At 48.3% G+C, this 21589-nt stretch overlaps 1 pseudogene; it reads right to left on the bottom strand.

The window, feature by feature from the left end:
* Nucleotides 1-10850: 10850 nt before the first annotated feature.
* On the bottom strand, nt 10851-16349 carry LOC123104167 (protein SDA1 homolog; annotated as a pseudogene).
* Nucleotides 16350-21589: the final 5240 nt, after the last annotated feature.

The following is a 21589-nucleotide window of genomic DNA, read 5'->3' as shown; positions in this document are numbered from 1 at the left end:
TCCCAATTTGCTATCCTCTACTCTGCTGGCCACGCAGACGAAAACCATAATTTGCACTATTAAAGGAAACCCTACTTCATGCAGACTAATCCATGTCTGGGTTGAATAAGGAAAGGAAGGGAGACTGTACTGTCCAAGAGAGTAGGCATCGAACCCGCATCTAGGTTGAAAAGGGGAAAATCAGTAGCTAAGGAACGAGTCTCGTGTCTCTTGGTTGAAGAAGGGTAGAAAGGCATGACAACGCAATAGAGAATGACCAGGTCGATCGGTTTGTTGTCCTCGCATAGGAAAAAGGTGGCTAAAGAGAACAAAAATGGGACCGTAATCCACATATGCTGCCTGGATATTTGTTGCTCTGGGCAACCATACCTCCCTCACCACTCTGCGTCCGTGGAGGTACATCGTACTGGTGCCTCCCATGCTCTTATTGCCACTTTTTTGCTGTTAGTATAACGCCAGCAGTCAAGTCAAGCAATGCTACTGCTAAAGTGATGCCACATTTAACTAATGCCGCTCTCAGTCTAATGCCACCCATAAATTTAAGCAATGCCATTTAATGTCACTGGATTATTTCAGGGTTAGCTGTTGATTGTGGATGTATTAAAGATTTTTCAGCTATAAGGCATTCTAATGCTGTTGCACAGCCAGTATACCAACGATGAAACTTGTTACTCCCGTCAGATTTTTGCACTGTTAATGCTTATAGATTACATACCTCACTTTCATGAGATAAGTTAATTTTTTGTACAGTGTCACCAAAATGCCAAGGCGCTGATGTCATTTTATTTTGGTTAAACTGCACAGACAATTATGAAGACAAGAGGAAAGGTCAAGAGTGGGCACCTCCTCCTCCGGCTGTTCTCTTGAGGAGGTCTGTATGTTTGTCTCTAATGCCTGTCGACTACATACCTGACATCATGATGTAATGTTAAGTCATTTCCTTTTGTACAGTGTCACTGAATTGTCAAGGCGGTGATGGCATTTTATTTTAGTAGAACTGCACAAAATTTGCTTAAAAGAAGAGGAAAGGTCAGGAATGGCTCACTTTTCCAGAAAAAACTATGTATGCCTTCCTCACATCAGCCGTTGTTGCTTTATTTATTCCTTCAAACAGGTGGTTAGAAACAGTCTTGCTACCTTTTCCCATTAAGAAATTGGAATGCTTATATTTGTGAGTCTATGCTTCAACTAGTGCCACTTTTAGAGTAATCACACTTTCAATATCTATGCAAACAGGGATGCTCGATTTTAGTGGAACTGCACAAAAAGTCCAACTGGTTCAACATTAGGAGCATGTTTTTTCCCAACCTTTATATCCAATTGGTGGCACTATGAGCTGTTCATTACGAAGGTACATGGTTTGCTACTATCTTGCTACTCTTTTTGTACTGTCATTAGATAGTAATACTAGTGGTTTGCATGTGAATTTATTGGCAGGGTGGACCTACATTGGAGGTGCAGGACAGGATTCAATGATTGGATGCTCAATTTCGGTTGTATCGATTTCACCTCTTCCATCACTGCGAACATGGATATCCTTGGTCTGATGAAGAATAGGCGCTATATTTCTGCTCTGAACCAGCAAATCAATTCAGTATGAAATTGTCCAGGGCAAAACATAACTGTATCAGATTGTCCAGTGCAGAACATGACAGATGCTAAGCGGAAGAGACATGTTTAAACCGAAAATACAAGGTGTGGTATATGTTTACTAGCTGCTTGATATTTGTGCAGACAGAGATGTCTGCCTGTTGCTATTTGGCAAACCAACAAAGTGCCCGCAATTTTGGTTGAACTGCACAAGAGAATAGTATAGTCACTGCATGCAGTGCCATTTGAAAATAGACACAGAAAGATTGGATAGTCACTTCATGGACTGCAGAAAAGTAGTACTGTACTATTTATTGGCCAACACTAGGTGCTTCATTGCTTTGGTCTGATTATACAATGGGCATCATTTTGCCTAAGTTAAAGTTTGTATTCCGAAAATAGTCTCGCCGTGTGATCGAGAGAAGACCAAATCATATTGCAGTGGATGTTCCTCCATCATGTCTGGTTCATTCTCATGGTTCCAGCTGTTGGTGAAACCACTTACGTTTGCAAGAGGAATTGTAGACTTCACAAACAAATTTGTATTTCAGTCTGTACTGAATGTTGGCCAAGAGAAGCATCCATGTTAGTAGGAAGAACAGATGTTTTTTCTAGATCTTTGCTTTTGGAGCTACATATTTGTATATGATCTGTGAGTCATTGAGATGCATTAACATGTTGATCTTATGTATGGGAATCGTACTAGTTAGTTTTAGTTGCGACGCAAGATCCGAAGTGGCTGATCTTTGCTTTTGGAGCTACATATTTGTATATGATCTGTGAATCATTGAGATGCATTAACAGTTACTTATTTCTGTTCGCTCAGTGTTTACAAGTTACTGATCGATCACTAGCTAGCCTACAAATGCGCTCCTGGCAGTTTTATTTGCGACGCAAGATGCGAAGTGGCAGTTTTTTGAATAAAAATGCCTACCTATGAAGAAACTGACAAGCTACACTATCGATCCTACACGGATAAAAATGCCTACCTCTGAAGAAACTGACAAGCTACACTATCGATCCTACACGGATAAATAGCGGATCACGCACGTACTACCTCCTTTCCGGTTTGCAGGGCTCAATTCAAGAAACGACCTACTCGATCCTACACGAATAAATAGCGGATCACGCACGTACTAGTACCTCCTTTCCGGTTTGCAGGGCTTAATTCAAACCTCTCACCAACCAAGGTACTCCCTCCGTCCGGGTTTATTAGTCCCGTGAGCAAAGCAGCAAGACCAAGGCATGGCAATAATTAACGGCATGCAGAAGTTTAAGCCTAATAAATTCCAGCGATTTAAGTGGCTGCATGCGTGCCCTCGGCATGCAGAAGTTTAAGCCTAATTAATTCCAGCGATTTAAGTGGCTGCATGCTGCTTCGCGTACTGCCTGCGAGCGATTCTGAGTGCCTGCATGCAGCCGGCCGTAATTAAGGCAGCTAACTGATGCGAAAAAAGATACGCTTTAAATCCGTGGAATCATTATTGACAAGGAGGGAGATGATTCGAGTGCACTCGTTTGACCGCCATGCCGGCGTGCGACCCAGACGGGACGGGACGGCACAGTCATAATTTCAGTTTCTCTAGTTTTCCACGGCAAGCTGGCGCGCTAAGCCATTATGCATTGAATTCCGATGACCGTCGCGCTACCTTCCGCCTATAAGTACTGTTTCCCGGCCTTCTCAGGTGCCACCGTGACCCAACTCGCCATATCCTCATAAGCCCCCACCGGCCCGACGTCGCTCGCCACGTCCGCCATGCCCCCGCCCGTCCGCGGTAGGCGACGCCGGAGGCGGTCACCGCCGGAACTAGTGTTCGGGTTTTCACCGGAAGGCAGACGGAGGGAGGAGGCATTCTATCTGTCTTTAGATGGCAATGCGGAGATCGAGGAGTTGTTGGAGCGCGACCGCATGGCGGAGGAGCAGCGTCTCGCCGATTTGCGCCGCCAGCGGGACATGGAGCAGCAGCGCACCGACGCTCTGAGTCGCGAGCAGAGCGCCCGCAACTGGGCCGACTACGTGGAGGCCGGCGCCCGGCAAATAGCCCTGGAGGCTGTCGGGCACGCACGCGTTCGCGACGCCGATTTTTACTACCAGCTCGTCAAGTGGGTTTCCCGCTTGGAAGCCGAAGCTTCGGTGGACCACGCCGGCATGGAAAGGGCCAACGCGCGCGAGCAACGCGCCCTATCGCACCTCTGGCAAGTCCGAGGCGAGGCGGAGGACGCCGGTGCCGGCGTTTAGCATGGACAGCAGATGGCGGCCGGCATCGTCTAGTTAGCTAAGAGTAAGTTAGTACTTGTACGCTACTAGAGTGTTAGTGGGAGTAGATAGTTCACTTGGCTATGATGGTTGTCAACGTGGAAGTTCAGTACTCTATATGTGGATCAGACCTGTTACTTTGCTCTGAATGTTGAACTTTCCGTTTGAACGTATGGAATGGGCTGTTATTTTTTTAAATGGGTTGTATTTGTCCTCCACGGTTTAGAGGCTGACTTGTGGGCCTAGCAAGTTGACGCGTACACAATCAGGAGATGATTGTACGTGGAGAGGATGACAGCAGGGACCCGCCAAGGTCATGGCAGTACGCAAGCAAGTGCCTCCTTATTTCAAGCCAATAAAAAATGGCTCCTCCTAGTGGATTTCTGACATCTGGGTCCCATGCCATTGTCAACGTAGTCAATAAACGAGAGAATTGCACAACGAGCGGCTGACACCAGGGACCCAGCAGCTCGCCCAGTTATTTTTGTTTTGGGTTAATTTGATAAATGCCACTCCAAATCTGGTGTATCCGAGAAATGCCACTGCAATTTCCAAACTTTGAAAAATGCCATTTCATGCCATTTCTAGTGGCATTTTTCGAAGTCTGGAGTGGCGTTTTTCAAAGTTTGCAAACTGCAGTGGCGTTTTTCAAAGTTTGCAAAAATTGCAGTGGCATTTTTCAAAGTTTGGAAATTGCAGTGGCATTTTTATGAATCGCCATAATTGGAGTGGCATTTATCTAATTTGTTTTTGAGACGGAAGCAGGGTGTCAACTGGGCTGTGCGGGACACTCTGGCCTGTCTAGACAGCCTTTTCTTTTATGTTTACCACAGACCAGCCCAGTAGTTTTTTTTCTTTCTGAAAATGGCTAGCCCAGTTTTTTTGTGATTTGTCAAGTAAGTCGCTTTATCAGGCCTGTTGGGCTGCAAATCTTTCAAGACGAGGAGAGTGGCCTATCAGTAATGAGAAATGGGCTGTACATTTTTAAAACACATCAAACTGGCAATTATTTTCAAATATCTTTTTTTCATTTCAAGATTTTAAATTGCATTGATTTTTATGCGTGGACAATTTATTGGATTTTATATTGATATACATTTATTTTTAAAATCAGTCTGAATGTGACTCGAAATTTCGGGATTAAAAACAGTTCAGACCGCACCGACATATGCAAAATTTCGTATAATTTTTTAACCGTGGCCACAATATGGGCTGTAATGCTAACATAAAGAATATGGGCTCCAAAAAAACCCGTAAGAATTAGCAAATGGGCTGTAAATTATTTGAAATAATGGCAGATGGGTTGTATGCTGTTTTCCACAGATTTGAGGCTTTCCACAGATGGCCTGTATACTGTTGGATGTCCATCCAACGGCCGTCGTGCTTCTTCAATCTCTGCTCTTCCTGCTCCAGCCGCTCAAACAAGCGCCGGCGGGACTGCCTGCTCCCTCCTCCCCGCGGCCGGCTGTGCTGCCGCGCAGGCCTCACCGCCCCACCGTACTCCCATCGCTGGCCTAGCCATCCCTCTACTCACCCACACCTGCTGTTATTCTCCGGCGACGGCAGACGAACCAGTAAACCCTCGTACAGTCGTACTCCCCTCCGCGTGGGAAACAAAAACAACGGCCGAGTCTTCCCTGCCTCCGTGTCGTTCCCTTCCTAGGCCTCGCCGTCGTCCACCGCCCTGGTGCTCTCGGCGTGGCGTGGTCAGCGTGGTCAACGACCGACATGCATCTGAAGTGGACTGTACGTGGAGAGGCTGACAGCTGGGTCCACGGCCGCACGCAAGGAAATGCCTCCTTATTACGCGCAAAATAATGATTTCCTCCACCTGACATCTGGGACCCACCGAAACGGCCTCTGTATTTCGCGAAAAAAACGTTACCGCCGCTGACAGCTCGGACCCACCAGCTATATCTTCGCACGCAAGGAAGTGCCTCCTTATTACGCACAAAAAAATGAATACTCCCCCTGCTAGCTGGGACCCAGTATAGTGGGCCTACTAAGTTGACGGGGACGAAGGGCTTTGTCAACTTAGTCAATATGCACGATTCTAGCTCGACTGACCGTACGATGTCCATCCAACGGCCGTAGTGCTTCTTCAACCTCTGGTCTTCTTGCTCCAGCCGCCCAAACCAGCGCCGGTCGTGCCGCCTGCTCCTGCCTCCCGTGGCCGGCTGTGCTGCCGCGGAGGCCTCACCGCCCCCATACTACTCCCACCGCTGGCCAGGCCATCCCTCCACTCCACTCACCCACACCCCCTGTTATTCTGCGGCGACGGCAGCGCAGCCGAACCAGTGAACCCTCGTACTCCTCTCCGCGTGGGCATCCACTGCCGCGTCTTCCCCGGCTCCGCGTCGTCCCCTTCCTAGGCCTCGCCGTCGTCCACCGCCGTGGTGCTGTCGGCGCGCCGTGGTCAATGTGGTCAACGACCGAATTCCATCGGAAGAATACTGTACGTGGAGAGGCTGACAGCTGGGTCCACGGCAGCCGCAAGGAAGTGCCTCCTTATTACGCGGAAAATAATTATTCCTCCACCTGACAGCAGGGACCCACCGGACGGGCCACCAGTATTTTGCGAAAAAAATCGTTTCCCCCTGACTGCTGGGACCCACCGGACGGGCCACCGTATTTCGCGAAAAAAACGTTCCCCCCGCTGTCAGCTCGGACCCACCGGAAGTGCCTCCTTATTACGCACAAAAAAATGAATACTCCCCCGGCTAGCTGGGACCCACCTTGGTGGGAGGCTGACTTGTGGGCCTACTAAGTTGACGGGGACGAAGGGCTTTGTCAACTTAGTCAATATGAACGATTCTAGCTCCAGTGACCGTACGATGTCCATCCAACGGCCGTAGTGCTTCTTCAACCTCTGGTCTTCTTGCTCCAGCCGCCCAAAGCAGCGCCGGTCGTGCCGCATGCTCCTGCCTCCCGTGGCCGGCTGTGCTGCCGCGGAGGCCTCACCGCCCCCTACTATTCCCACCGCTGGCCAGGCCCTGCGGCGACGGCAGCCTCACACCGCAGCCGAACCAGTGAACCCTCGTACTCCTCTCCGCGCGCGCGGGGCTTCCACTGCCGCGGGTTCCCCGGCTCCCCGTCGTCCCCTTCCTAGGCCTCGCCGTCGTCCACCGCCCTGGTGCTCTCGGCGCGGCGTGGTCAACGTGGTCAAGGAACGACTTCCATCGGACGTGGACTGTACGTGGAGAGGCTGACAGCTGGGTCCACGGCCGCAGCAAGGAAGTGCCTCCTTATTACGTGCAAAATAATTATTCCTCCACCTGACAGCGGGGACCCACCGGACGGGCCACCGTATTTCGCCCCCTGACTGCTGGGACCCACCAGCTACATCTTCGCAGGCAAGGAAGTGCCTGACAGTCGGGACCCACCTGGTCGAAGCGTACGTAGCGTTGTCATTCTGGTCGCGAACGTGTACGTACATATATACTGGTGGATGTAGAGGCGCGCACGTGTCGTAGTAGAGGCGGCCAGGGTGCAAGAAAGAAAATACGGCCACGTATGTGTACATACGATCGGGGTCTCGAACGCCTACTCGCGCATACGTACGGCGAGGGCTCGTGTACATGGCTGGGTCGGAACAGAGAAACAACGTCGTCGTCGTGTTCATGGGTCGGAACGGAATGCGTGGTCGTGTTCATCGGGAGGGCTTGGACAGAAGAGGCGATGGAAACGAGGCCTGGCGTACCGCACAACGGAGGAAACGGACCTCCTACGGTCGAAACGGGGGACCCGTTGATCGGGAGGGGTGTGGTGTACCGCAAAACGGAGGAAACGGACCTCCTACGGTCGAAACGGGGGTCCTGTTGATCGGGAGGGGTGTGGCGTACCGCAAAACGGAGGAAACGGACCTCCTACGGTCGAAACGGGGGTCCTGTTGATCGGGAGGGGTGTGGCGTACCGCAAAACGGAGGAAACGGACTTGTGTTGGAGCGCTACGGTCGAAACGGGGGTCCTGTTCATCGGGAGGGGTGTGGCGTACCGCAAAACGGGACTCCACGGGATACTGTTCATCTCCACCGTCGACCCCCTCCAGCCTCCACGAGCTACTGTTCATCCACCGTCGACCTCCTCCAGCCTCCACGGGCTCCTGTTCATCCAGCCTCCACCGCGCGCTACTCCACCGGCTACTGTTCAACCACCCCTCCACCGTCTACTGTTCATCCAGCCCTCCACACCACGGGGTCCTGTTCAACCACCCCTCCACGGGCACCCCTCCACCGTCTACTGTTCATCCTGCCCTCCACACCACGGGGTCCTGTTCATCCACCCCTCCACGGGCACCCCTCCACCGTCTACTGTTCATCCAGCCCTCCACCACACCACGGGGTCCTGTTCATCCAGAGGCAACGCCACCGCTCACTGTTCATCCAACCCCCCCCCCCTGCAACGCTCACTGTTCATCCCATCGATCGGCTTCAGTTAGCAGCAGTAGCCAAGGAATCGCTCGATCGGGTTCAGTTAACAGCCATCTATCGATCGCTCGGGTTCAGTAACGTGTAGCCTGCAGTGCAATCGCTCGGGTTCTGTTAGAGCCCAACGCCTCGCTCGGGTTCAGTTAGAGCCAACGCCTCGCACACACGCGCGTACGTATACGAGAGAAACGCGCATCGCTCGGCCCCCGACCTCCCACCGTAACCGGGAACTCCCCGAAATTTTTCTCCCCCTCGCTTCTACCATGGTTTTTTCCGTCATGGACGGTCCAAAGAATGTCATGCAGCTGCGTCTCCGGCCCGCCCAGGACGAAAAGGCCATTTTCTATCATGATTTTTTGTCATAGAAGTAGGAGCCCGCCACATCTATGATGATACTGGGTTTTGTCACAATTATCGTCATAGAAGTGTCATATGTATGACAGGAAAAAAAATTCGTTCGGTCTAAAATGTTACGGATGTGTCTTTTTTTTTTTGTAGTGTGGAGGTGGTTGTGAAGGAGCGCGAGGTGGAAGAGCACGGCAACGACCCACGTTCATGGAGGAGATACGGGGAGGCAGCAACACAGCAAAACGACGACCGAGAGGAGGCACGGCGCCAAGCAGCTGCGTAGCACGGGGAGAGGAGTGGCACAACTAGTAGGATCACAACAAGGCATACCAACGGCAAGACGCGACTGTGAGTCATGGCGAGCAGTGGGATACGCACAAACAGACAAGGTAAATGGGATGGCTGAACGCGAGTTGCCTAATTTGGGCTAAGTGCTAGTTTGGTCAAAGATTTTATCGTGTAATTCTAAAATGTGCATAAGGGCAAATCATCAAGAATCTGGGAAAGTTGTGGCAAATAATTGATGACAAAAAGAAGAGGGGCAAATCCTCAAAGTGCAAAGAAACCTGTGGCAAATCCTCAAATTCACAGGTGCTAGCAGGTGCATGGGGTGCCTGACTCCATCATTTGGTCGTCGGAGCCAGACGGGACGTTGTGGATTTGGTGCTCCCATGCTCCGCCTATATATATGCCGCTTTTTTGCTTGGCTTCTGGCCCGCGATCGCCTTGGATTTGGTGCTCACGTGCTCCGTCTATATATGTGTCGTTTTTTTACTTGGCTTCTGGCCTGCGAACATTGCTCGACAGCTGATCGTCCACATCGGCATGGAATTCCTCACCCTACCGCTTGTCTGTTGTGTGATCAGGACTAGAAGACCTTGCCGGTGTGGTGATTCATCGGGTATGGGCCTCAGTGTTGCTCAGGTGGGGCCAGATGGAGTGCATGACAGCGACAAATTTGAATCTTGTAGCTTGGTGGACTGCCAAGTGTGTTGTCGCGACTAGCTCATGATATCTTGACCTGCTTGGTTCTGGTGTTCTGGTGCTTATGGCGGCATTGGAAATAGGTTATCCTCCATGGGGAGTCGGTCTCGCTCCAGTCGATTCAGCAGCGGATTGCTCAGGAGTTTAAGGTGTGGCGGTTGTCCCCAACATGCGGTCAGTCGTTCAGGGCGACCCATCCGTTTGCAGCACTGGCCATGTTGCGCTTGCCAACTGCAACATAAGCCATATTGTGCTTGCTGCTGTGCCGTGTCAGCTCGTCAAGTCGCATGTGAACGTTTGCAACATGGAGTATATTGCAATCACCTTTAGCTTGCATAACGTCGGAAACACGTGGACCTTTTGGTCACCCATTTTACATGGACCATGTTGCGGTTTATTTGCAGCGCGACGCGTCCCCTGCGAGTGGGTGGCATTAGTCCTACCGGTTTGAAGCGCGGTGGTTGGCCATGGGAGTGATTTCTTTCCTGTCGATCCTAAAGGAGGAGTGAAAGATGGGAGGTCTTCACCTGTCGATTCTGGCTGATGAGGGAAAGATGGGAGGAGAAAAGCCACGAACTCAATGGAAGTCCCCTTCTGCTCGCGAGCTCATCAGCTCGCGATGAACAGTAACACCAAAAAACATTGAAAAAAAGTTCAAAATGTCTGATTTTTTTGTGGTAAATTTTGACAAATGTTCTATGTGCTTGCAAGGTTTCATGATGAAATCACATCCGTGGAAGTCGCGGCAAAAAAAAAATCAATGCTCCAAAATTGCTTTCAAAAGTAGCATTTTCGGAGCATCGATTTTGTTTTTGTTTTTTTGGCACATCTTCCACGAATGTGATTCCTCGACAAAACTTTGCAAGCACTTAGATAATTTGTCAAAGTTTGCCAAAAAATCATAATTTTTTGAAGTTTTTTTCAATGTTTTTCGGTGTTACTGTTCATCTGGTTGCAAATGTGCTCGGGAGCAATAACTTTGCGTCCCGAACTCAGCGTCTCTTTTCAGCCGGGTGAATCAAAAGTTTCCTACTACTAAACATTTAGGGCCTGTTCGGCTCTCCACCGGCTCCGCAGAATTACAGGATCTGCGGAGTGCCTACTTTCCAACTACACTATTTTAGCCCGCAGCTCCGCCAGCTCCGCGGAGCTGAGTCCGGAGCGGAGGGAATCCAAACACCCCCTTAGTCTCTTTCTTCCCATATACATCCTCGTCGTTCATCACATTTTTCCTTCCACGCAACAACTAAAATACGGCCTTGCTGTAAACTGCATATCGTATGTAAACATATCATACACAATATCCTTACGACAGTCAAAATTTCCGGGCACCAATTGCAAAGAAGCAAACACAAGCCCTCATTATTTCCAGGCCTTCCGTCCCCTGAACTGCTTTCCTGAGTGCTTCGCTTTGGTCTTCTTCTCCTGGCGAGAACGCGCTGCCTTTGCTCTCTTTGCCGCCAGAGGCATCCTCTTCTGGTGCTGTTTCTGCTTATTGCTCGAGCCACCCGTCTAACAGACACCAAAAAGAAAGTGATCAGACAAGGAATAGAAGGTCAAACAAAAAACCGCAGAAGAAAACATTACAGCATCCATGTCGTATATGGAATGCCACCGAGATCACATTTTCACCAGCCACGAACATGTAGCCCAGGCTAACATAAGGAAATAAGGTTCTTGGGTTACCTTTTTCTGTTTAATAGCTGCTCTTGCTTGGTATTTTCCTCTATCCTCCCTTCCAGCTTTCACCATCTCTAATCTCTCTTCCTTGGTCATCTTTCTCTTGACGTGAGCCTGCATAAATAGTTTATACAGGTCAAGTGTATGTGCTTTTGCGCGTGCGGTAGGTGGGGAAGAATAGTTTATATAGATAAAATGTATGTGATTTTGTGTGCGGGGAGCGAGAGGATACCGCGAGCTCCGATGGATCAACGCGCTTCAAGCTAAGCTCATCAGTAGAAGGAAGTTTGAAGGTCACTGATCTTGTGTCACCCTTGCTGAGCCCATGTTGAACCAAAGCCAACTTTGCTGCTTTCTTTGCCTGAAACTCATGCACTTTCAGTAAAATGTTTGCTTAACAGCAATTTTAGTTTTGAACAAGAGTAGGTACTCTAAGCTTGAAACACAATGAATGAATGTATAACAGAAGTAGAGAAGCTATGCGAAATTCACATACCTTGAGCTCTTTTATGCGCTTAAAATCTTCATCGCCGAAAATTCTGCCAGCTTCATCTGTTGAGGCTTCAGCCTTCTTAGCTCCTGCTAACTTCTTCAGAGCTCGAAGGCTTGCATCTGCAGCATCAAGTTGTCCAATATAATCACTTAACTTTCTCTTCTGCACCTTGGAACCGCTGCCCTTTGATTTATCCCCCTCATCACTGTCTTCAACCTCCTGTCCGAGTCTTCATTCTCTGAATCTTCATTGAGCTCCTCATCTTCATCCTCATCAGACGCATCAGTATCACCATCCACGTTAGAGTCGTCATCTAGTTCATCCATATCGTCATCACTATCATCCTCGTCTAGTTCCTCTGCATCATCTTGTTCCCCAGATACTTCATCTTCATGATCTTCACTAGCATCAAGCTTGTTTGATAAACTCTCCAAACTTTGCCGGGTACCACTCGCAGATGGCAACACTTCCTCGTCATCGGAATCAAAAGCATCAGACTCATCGTCTGAACCCCCCTCTGGTGACATCTCTTCATCTAGCAACTCAGCTCCAGGCACATCACTAGCAATAGTGGTTTCTCCAAATGCTTTTGGCCGAGCAGTTGGATCAATAGGACGGCCACGATCTTTCTTGACTAACAATGAAGGACAGATCTGAATTCAGAAAAAAAGTAGGTTTAGCTAAGTGAAACAAAACTGCAAATGCCAAAACAGACACAGAATCTGCAAGAAAATATCTGACCTCCCTGAATAATGTGATAAGTGAGCGAGCGGCAATAGAAACAGCTTTCTCGTGGGACTTCTTATATAAAACAAGGTCTTGGAGTAGATCCTCATTCATCATCTGCCGATTTAGAGGAAGAATCAAAGGAAGTTAAGTGAGTAAAGGAACCAGTAGTATCTTCCTGGGCATTCTAGAATCCATAGAGGACCCAAGGACACAAGGTATGCAAGACTGCACGTTTAGTTTACAAGCATAAAAGAACAGCACCAGTGAAACTTTCCAAGCTCAAGATCGACAATATGGTAGACCACTACTAAAATTAAATAAACGAAGCCTGGTCATGTATAGCCGAGTCTACGCGTCTTCATTTAGTTATGCTTAAAACTTTTAGTCACACAACTATCACAATCTTTTCAGTGTACCATCCATGAGTCTTTTAAGGTAGCACCACAAACTAAGTAAATGCACAGAAGTCTGAAACTGGGATGTCAGAGAAGAGCAAAGTAAGTACCAAAGGAATTCGCATGCAGATCTCTCTCACAACATTCAGGCCAACAGCAATAGCCTAAAAGAAGTCAATTAGTTAGACATATGCTCACGTTAATCAGGAAGTACACACACTTCAAATGATGAATAAGCGAGTCGTGCAAACCTCCGGACGGGAACGATCATGCACAAATTGATTTACTATCTGCTTGAACAGCGGTTCAACAGCATCAGGAGGCACCTGCAAAAGAAACAAATTAATTTCGTTGCATTTAAAATATCCAGAGAAGTGACATCATTGGTTACAAAATACAGGGGGAAAGTACAGTGTCCAACCATCTCATGGCAAGCCTGTACTGCTGCAGCAAGTAGAGTAGTCACATCTCGTTGGTGAGGCTGCATTGCATAAGGGTAAAGGAATATATGACCATATCAGCATAGAATAGAACTAGCAATTTTTCAAAGGCTGATGCAGGCTAGGCATACTCTCAGTTAAGTAACATACTTGAACATATCTTTGAAGATATGGATAGAAGTTCAACAAAACCAAGTGATGCAGGCCAATAGTCCTTGCTATGACCTTCAACATCATCATCCTTACCTGCACATGCAATGGTTTTCCTTTAAACTGAAATGGTTCGTGTTCACCAAAAAGTGGCAGAAGCCTAAGCTACAGAAGAGCATGCAATCGCATGCTAAATGTGGAAAAGGTTGATATGATAGCGAGCATATGAAGTCAGAACAAGCCGAAAAATAAGAACGGGATCTAACAATCTTAACCATTGGATGAAAACTAGCTCACGCCAGCCACCTAAAGCAACCTATTTTTGGTTTCAGATGACACTTCTAATAATTACACCCTTGTAGACTACCCTTTAACCGCCTAGTGAGCTGAGCAACCGATCTTGCTGTACACAATTCAACAATTGAGATTTAAGTCTGTATTCTCCTACTTTGAGGGTTGTTCTTACTCGTGTCACAATACAAGTAATGTTAGAATCTGCATCAGCGAACATTTGAAAGATTGACCATCAACATAAGAAATTACAGACATCTATGACACCAACTTGATAATGGTCACTGTGTAACCGAGGAAACCATGTCAACCTCCAAAAGGACAACACAGCAGCATGAAGGGATATTAGATATAGGAATAATAAGACCAACCTCAAATCGTTCATTGCATTTCTGTAGCCGAGAGAAGAGTTTCTCTGCAAAACCCTGTAAGAGCCCCAAAAGGAGTTTCAGCATAATAGAAGATTATCTCATCAACAGCAAGAAGTGGATGTGGCATCTCATTTTATGGTGACAATGACACAGCTTAAAAATTTATGATGTTACTCTACCTGGGGATCCTTTAAATACGTAAGGGGCGAATAGTAATTGGAGCCAGTCTCCTCATTGGATTTACGTTGTTGCCTTTTCATACTACGAACTACACGCTCCAATTTAGCTTTCTTCTTTTTCTTACTAGCAGAGGTACCCTTGTGATTTGCCTGAGAAAAAAATATCAAGAAAAGACAGAATGCATTAGAAGAGACAAGTGAAACCATAAGATCTAAAATACTATCAATAGAGACCCAATATTCAAAACATCCAAATCACCTTGTAGACATCTTCTTTACTAAGTATAATATTTGGGTTTTGACTTGCTTCATCTTCACTACTGGCATCACTATCATCCTCTTGCTCAACATTTTCATACCCAATGAGTAATGAAATAGCAGCTGTCATAAGCCTGCATGTAGAATACACTGTTTTAGATGGGAAGCAACCAACAGCAAACACCTACATTTCCTTACAAAATGTACCTCGAAGAGGGATGGAAACAAGCATCGCATATAGCATTTGCTGTGCGGTCATCAAACCAGACCCTTCGACGGTGAAGATCACATAGGATAGTAAAAGCCCTCTTTGCTCTCGACTCTTCCTCGCCTTGACAAACAGGAAATAATCAGATGAGGTGAGAAATGGCCTCAAGTGTATGCTTACCAGCTACAATGTTAAGCATGATAATACTTCTTAAATCAAGTGTAAGATGTTGCAAACCTGTACTAATTTAAAAAGGATGCCTTGCAGTTTACGATTCTTGGCTTCATTCTTGTGCTTCTGATTCATCCTTCTGATGCTGTGTACAATATGTGAAAATGCAAGCTTTTTTACTGCTCGGTCTCCAATGACTTGAAGCTCCATAAATAACTCCATGGTGTCTTCCAGATCAACAATCTAAACATTTAAGTAACAAAAGATTGCAATGATATAAGATTGCAAAACTGAACTCCGCAAGGCAAAGAAAAAAGCTCTTCATTCGGTAATAATCCACTCTCTAGTCCTCCTCCATTACCAAATAAAAAACGCGTCTAGAAACTCAACTGCGACCCAGAGGCCCTTAAATTTTAAAGATGACAGCCAGACAATCACGGACTCGCAGTCCGGTTACACTTCCTAATGGGGCTGATAGAACATCAAATTTGGAAGGAAGAAAACCAAGACCATATACTCTGGGAACAGTGGTGGTTACAGTTCAGGTCAAAGTTCAAAACTTTCCGTTGAGATGATTTATCCTAGGCTTCGGCCATTGCATTACTGTAGTATCAGTATGAATGAATTCCTGAACAATGCAAAGCCCATCGGCCTAATTTGCTGATATCCTATAATGTACCAACAGGTACACATCTTCTGTGGTCATAAGAAGCAAAACTGAAAGAGGTACACATTTTCCCAATGTACTAGCAGAAAAATCTTGTCAACTGCCGTATACATTAACCACGATAAACAGACCCCACATCAATGAATTTGAACAATAATTCGTACCAATAGCTCATTATCTCTTCTTGCCCACCAATACCAAACAAATTTCAATCTGAAGGCAACTAATGAATTGAACAGGAATTCACCTTCCGATTGACCAGCAGTATGAGTGCCTGCACGAGGTGCACCCGGAGGCCGGACGGCAGCGCGCGGGCGTTGGTGTCGAGCAGGCCCCCGATGTGGTCGGGCAGGTCGGCGAGGTCGTTGGGGTAGAAGGGCGCGACGTGGGCGAGGAAGAGCGCAAGGTCGCCGAGCTCCTTGGCCGTCTCCCCGCCGCCGCCGCCCGAGGAGGACGACGACAGCGCCGCCTGCTGCCGGAAGAGGAACACCGAGGACTCGAAGTGGCGCTGCAGCTGGCGGAGCTCCGTCTCGTACCCCTCCGGGTCGCGCTTCATCTTGGCCTGCAGCGCCGGCAGGCTGTGCCGCTCGCCCGCGCCACCCGTGGCCGACGCGGAGGCCGCCTCCGGCGTGTAGGCGGGGGCGTGCTGGCGCATCGCCGCGGGAGGGGGGAGGTTCGGGCTGCGCCGCCGGGGATGGACGCTCTAAGGTGTGTTTGGTTTGTGTCACGAGGTTTTGGTTGCCCATGATTTGGTCAACATTGTCAGAAAAAATGAATTGGCTAGAGTTTATTAACATGCTAAAAAATTGACAACCATTCAAACAAAGACCAATCTTAAGTCATGACCAAAATTTTGATAAAATACACTTTGGCCACAATCCAAACACACCCTAAAACCCTACTAGTAAGAGCATATCCAGCCACGCCCCAACAGGCCTCCGGGGCGACTTTTTTCACGTCGGCGTTGAAAAAAAACCCAGTCGCGTCCGTAAGACGCCGAAATTTGCCGGCTCGGCCCGTTTTGGGGCCATGCGATCCCAGACCGAACCCAGCGCACTAGGGGGCGCTCGGGGGCTCTAGGGAAGGAAAAAGCATGCGTGGGCCACATTGTCAGACGAAAAGTCAAGGCAATCTTCCAGATTCGTCCCCCACCCCCGCGCGCTCGGCCACCACCCTGCCGATCCCGGCGCCGCCCACCGCCTACCACCGCTAGATAGGCCATTTCCCGCCGGAAAAGAGAGAAGGTTTCACCGCGGCAACCTCTCCACCACCTTCTGGGCGAGTTTCCCGGCGCTCCGGCCGCGCAAGGCGGTATACCGGCGGCTGCGCGCCCGCCAGGTGTTCGGCGATTTGTCTGCTCGACAATGGACTCGGACGACGAGGAGGCGCTCGAAGTGCTGCTGGAGGAGGAAGCCGATGCCGACGTCCAGGACAAGGAGCATCTCATGGTTCTCGCCGTCCTCGCCAGCCTGCTTGCGAGTAATGAAAAGCCGCGGCGAGGTGGCTCGGCGCCGGGGCGGCTGAAAGCAAAGAACCGGCATTGTCTGGAATGCTATTGCATGCTCTACCCCGACTACTTCACCGACGCTCCACTGCACGGCGACAAAGTATTTCGGCGCCGTTATCGGATGAGCCGAAAGCTTTTCATCAGGATTGTAAATTCCATTCGGGAGTTCGACAGTTACTTCAAGTGCAAAAAGGATTGCACTGGCAAACTTAGGTTCACCTCAATCTAGAAGTGCACGACAGCTATGAGGATGCTTTTATACGGAGCTCCCGGTGATTCACTCGACGACTATGGGTGCATGACCGAGTCCACGACCATTGAGTGTTTCTACAAGTTCTGCAGGGCAGTGGTGGCGGTGTTTGGACCGTAATACTTGCGGTCACCCAATGCTGAAGACACTGCTCGGATCCTAGCACAGAATGCAGCAAGAGGATTTCCTGGGATGCTTGGAAGCATCGACTGCATGCATTGGAAATGAAAGAACTGTCCATTTGCTTGGTAGGGGATGTACAAAGGCGCCAAAGGCGGTTGTAATGTGGTACTTGAGGCAGTGTCCACACAGGACCTCTGGATTTGGCACTCCTTCTTTGGTATGCCAGGAACTCACAATGACATCAACGTGCTGCAGTGCTCCCCTGTCTTTGCCAAGCTTGTTGAAGGTCATTCTCCTCCGGTGAACTTCGAGATCAATGGGCGGCACTACAACAAGGGATACTACCTAGCTGATGGCATCTATCCGAGATGGTCTACATTTGTGAAGACTATCTCAAACCTCGTGCCAAGAGGCAAGAACTCCCACTTTGCGAAGGTTCAGGAGGCCTGCAGGAAGGATGTCGAGCGGGCATTTGGTGTGCTCCAATCTTAATTTGCTGTTGTTCGATACCCTGCTCAGACCTGGCCGAAAGATCAAATGTGGGAGATCATGACTTGTTGTGTCATCTTGCACAACATGATCATTTAGAGCGAGCAGAAAGAGCCAGTGTTTGACACTAAACCATATTACAGGCAGGGTCCTCTTGCGCAAGTAGATCACCAGCTACCGGTAACCTGGACTGCCTTCCTCAATATGCGTCAGGAGATCCAAGACCCACAGGTGCATCAACAACGGCAACAGGATCTGGTGGAGCACCTATGGAGGCTCAAGAGCAACGCCTAGCTCGACGTGTGATGAAATATGAGTTTTTATTTGTTGAACTATATAATTTGTATTGAACTATTTGTTGTTAACTATTTGATTTCTATTGATTTTCTGTGATGAACTATGTGATAAAAAATAACTTCTGTTGAATTTGCGCCAAACCACGACGAATATGGACCGATTTGCGCCGACAGCGGGCCGATTTTTGCCGGAAGTGGGCCAAAAAGCAGGCACAATTGCGGCAAAAACGGGCCGATATCGATGCCTTGGGCGGCGGCTGGGAACTCAATCGCCCCCAGAGCCAATTTTAACGTCGGCTCGCCCCCAAGCGGCGATTTTTTAGCCTCCTGGAGGGGCAACGGCTAGAGATGCTCACAAAATCTTGTACGCCTTTTTCCTCCGTATAATAAATACTTTTGCATCCGATGGTGGTCGGAGTCCTTGCAATGCGCGTCGCCATCGCCGAGTTTCAGTCCAGGGGTGGGCATTCTATGAAGGAAATATGCCCTAGAGGCAATAATAAAGTTATTATTTATTTCCTTATATCATGATAAATGTTTATTATTCATGCTAGAATTGTATTAACCGGAAACTTAGTACATGTGTGAATACATAGACAAACAGAGTGTTACTAGTATGCCTCTACTTGACTAGTTCGTTGAATCAAAGATGGTTAAGTTTCCTAGGCATAGACATGAGTTGTCATTTGATTAATGGGATCACATCATTAGAGAATGATGTGATTGACTTGACCCATTCCGTTAGCTTAGCACAATGATCGTTTAGTTTGTTGCTACTGCTTTCTTCATGACTTATACATGTTCCTTAGACTATGAAATTATGCAACTCCTGAATACTGGAGGAACACTTTGTGTGCTACCAAACGTCACAACGTAACTGGGTGATTATAAAGGTGCTCTACAGGTGTCTCCGATGGTACTTGTTGAGTTGGCATAGATCAAGATTAGGATTTGTCACTCTGATTGTCGGAGAGGTATCTATGGGCCCTCTCGGTAATGCACGTCACTATAAGCCTTGCAAGCAATGTGACTGAGTTAGTTGCGAGATGATCCATTACGGAACGAGTAAAGAGACTTGCCGGTAACGAGATTGAACTAGGTATTGAGATACCGACGATCGAATCTCGGGCAAGTAACATACCAATGACAAAGGGAACAACGTATACCGTTATGCGGTTTGACCGATAAAGATCTTCGTAGAATATGTAGGATCCAATATGAGCATCCAGGTTCCGCTATTGGTTATTGACCGGAGATGAGTCTCGGTCATGTCTACATAGTTCTCGAAGCCGTAGGGTCCGTACGCTTAACGTTCTGTGACGATCAGTATTATGAGTTTATGTGTTTTGATGTACCGAAGGTAGTTCGCAATCCCGGATGAGATCGGGGACATGACGAGGAGTCTCGAAATGGTCGAGACGTAAAGATCGATATATTGAATGACTATATTTGGACATCGGAAAGGTTCCGAGTGATTCGGGTATTTTTCGGAGTACCAGAGAGTTACGGGAATTCGTCAGAGAGTATATGGGCCTTATTGGGCTTTAGGGGAAAGAGAGAGAGAGAGAGAGAGGAGGCTGCACCCCCCCCCCAAGGCCTAGTCCGAATTTGACTAGGGGGAGGGGCGCCGCCCCCTTCTTCCTTCTCTTCTCTTTTCCCTTTCCTTCTCTCCTACTCCTACTACATGGAAGGGGGGAATCCTACTCCCGATGACTCCCCAGAGCGCGCCATAGTAGAGGGCCGCCCCTACCCCTCCTCCACTTCTTTATATACGGGGGGGGCACCCCATGGATGCACAAGTTGATCAGTTGATCTTTTAGCCGTGTGCGGTGCCCCCTCCATCATAATCCACCTCGATCAGTGGTGCTTAGGCGAAGCCCTGCATCGGTAGCATCATCATCACCATCATCACGCCGTCGTGCTGACAGAACTCTCCCTCGAAGCTTTGTTGGATCGGAGTTCGTGGGACGTCACCGAGCTGAACGTGTGCTGAACTCGGAGGTGTCGTACGTTCGATACTTGGATCGGTCGGATCGTGAAGACGTACGACTACATCAAACGCGTTCTCATAACGCTTCCGCTTACGGTCTACGAGGGTACGTGGACGACACTCTCCCCTCTCGTTGCTATGCATCACCGTGATCTTGCGTGTGCGTAGGAATTTTTTTGAAATTACTGTGTTCCCCAACAGTGGCATACGAGCCAGGTTTATACATATTGCTTGCCGTCACTAGTTGATTCTTGATTCAGCGGCATTGTTGGATGAAGCGGCTCAGACCGACATTACGTGTACGCTTACGCGACACTGGTTCTACTGATGTGCTTCGCACACAGGTGGCTAGTGGGTGTCTGTTTCTCCAACTTTAGTTGAATCGGATTCAATGAACAGGGTTCTTTCTGAAGATCAAAAAGCAATCACTATACCGCGTTGTGGTTTTTGATGCGTAGGTAAGAACAGTTCTTGCTCAGCCCGTAGCAGCCACGTAAAACTTGCAACAACAAAGTAGAGGACGTCTAACTTGTTTTTGCAGAGCATGTTGTGATGTGATATGGTCAAGACGTGATGAGATATAAATCATTGTATGAGATGATCATGTTTTGTTAAAGTTATCGGCAACTGGAAGAAGCCCTATGGTTGTCTCTTTATTGCATAAGATGCAGGTCCCATGTAATTGCTTTACTTTATCGCTATGCGAGAGCAATAGTTGTAAAAGCAATAGTTGGTGAGACGACCATGCACTAAAAAAAAGACACATCCGTGACATTTTGGGCTGAACGAATTTTTTTTCTGTCATACATATGACACTTCTATGACGATAATTGTGACAAAACCCGGTATCATCATAGATGTGATGGGCTCCTACTTCTATGACAAAAAATCATGACAGAAAATGGGCTTTTCGTCCTGGGCGGGCCGAAGACGCAGCTGCATGACATTCTTTGGGCCATTCATGACGGAAAAAACCATGGTAGAAGCGAGGGGGAGGAAAATTTCGGGAGTTCCCGGTTATGGTGGGAGGTCGGGGGCCGAGCGATGCGCGCTTCTCTCGTACACGTACGCGCGTGTGTGCGAGACGTTGGCTCTAACTGAACCCGAGCGAGGCGTTGGGCTATAACTGAACCCAAGCGATTGCACTGCAGGCTACGCGTTACTGAACCCGAGCGATCGATCGATGGCTATTAACTGAACCCGATCGAGCGATTCCTTCGCACTGCTGCTAACTAAAGCCGATCGATGTTGCATCTGGATGAACAATGAGCGTTGCGGGGGGGGGGGGTGGATGAA

The sequence above is a fragment of the Triticum aestivum genome, chromosome 5A, assembly GCF_018294505.1.
Source record: "Triticum aestivum cultivar Chinese Spring chromosome 5A, IWGSC CS RefSeq v2.1, whole genome shotgun sequence".
Taxonomy (NCBI): Eukaryota; Viridiplantae; Streptophyta; class Magnoliopsida; order Poales; family Poaceae; genus Triticum; species Triticum aestivum.
The sequence above is the reverse complement of the archived record's forward strand: the minus strand, read 5'-3'. Positions and strand labels throughout refer to the sequence as shown.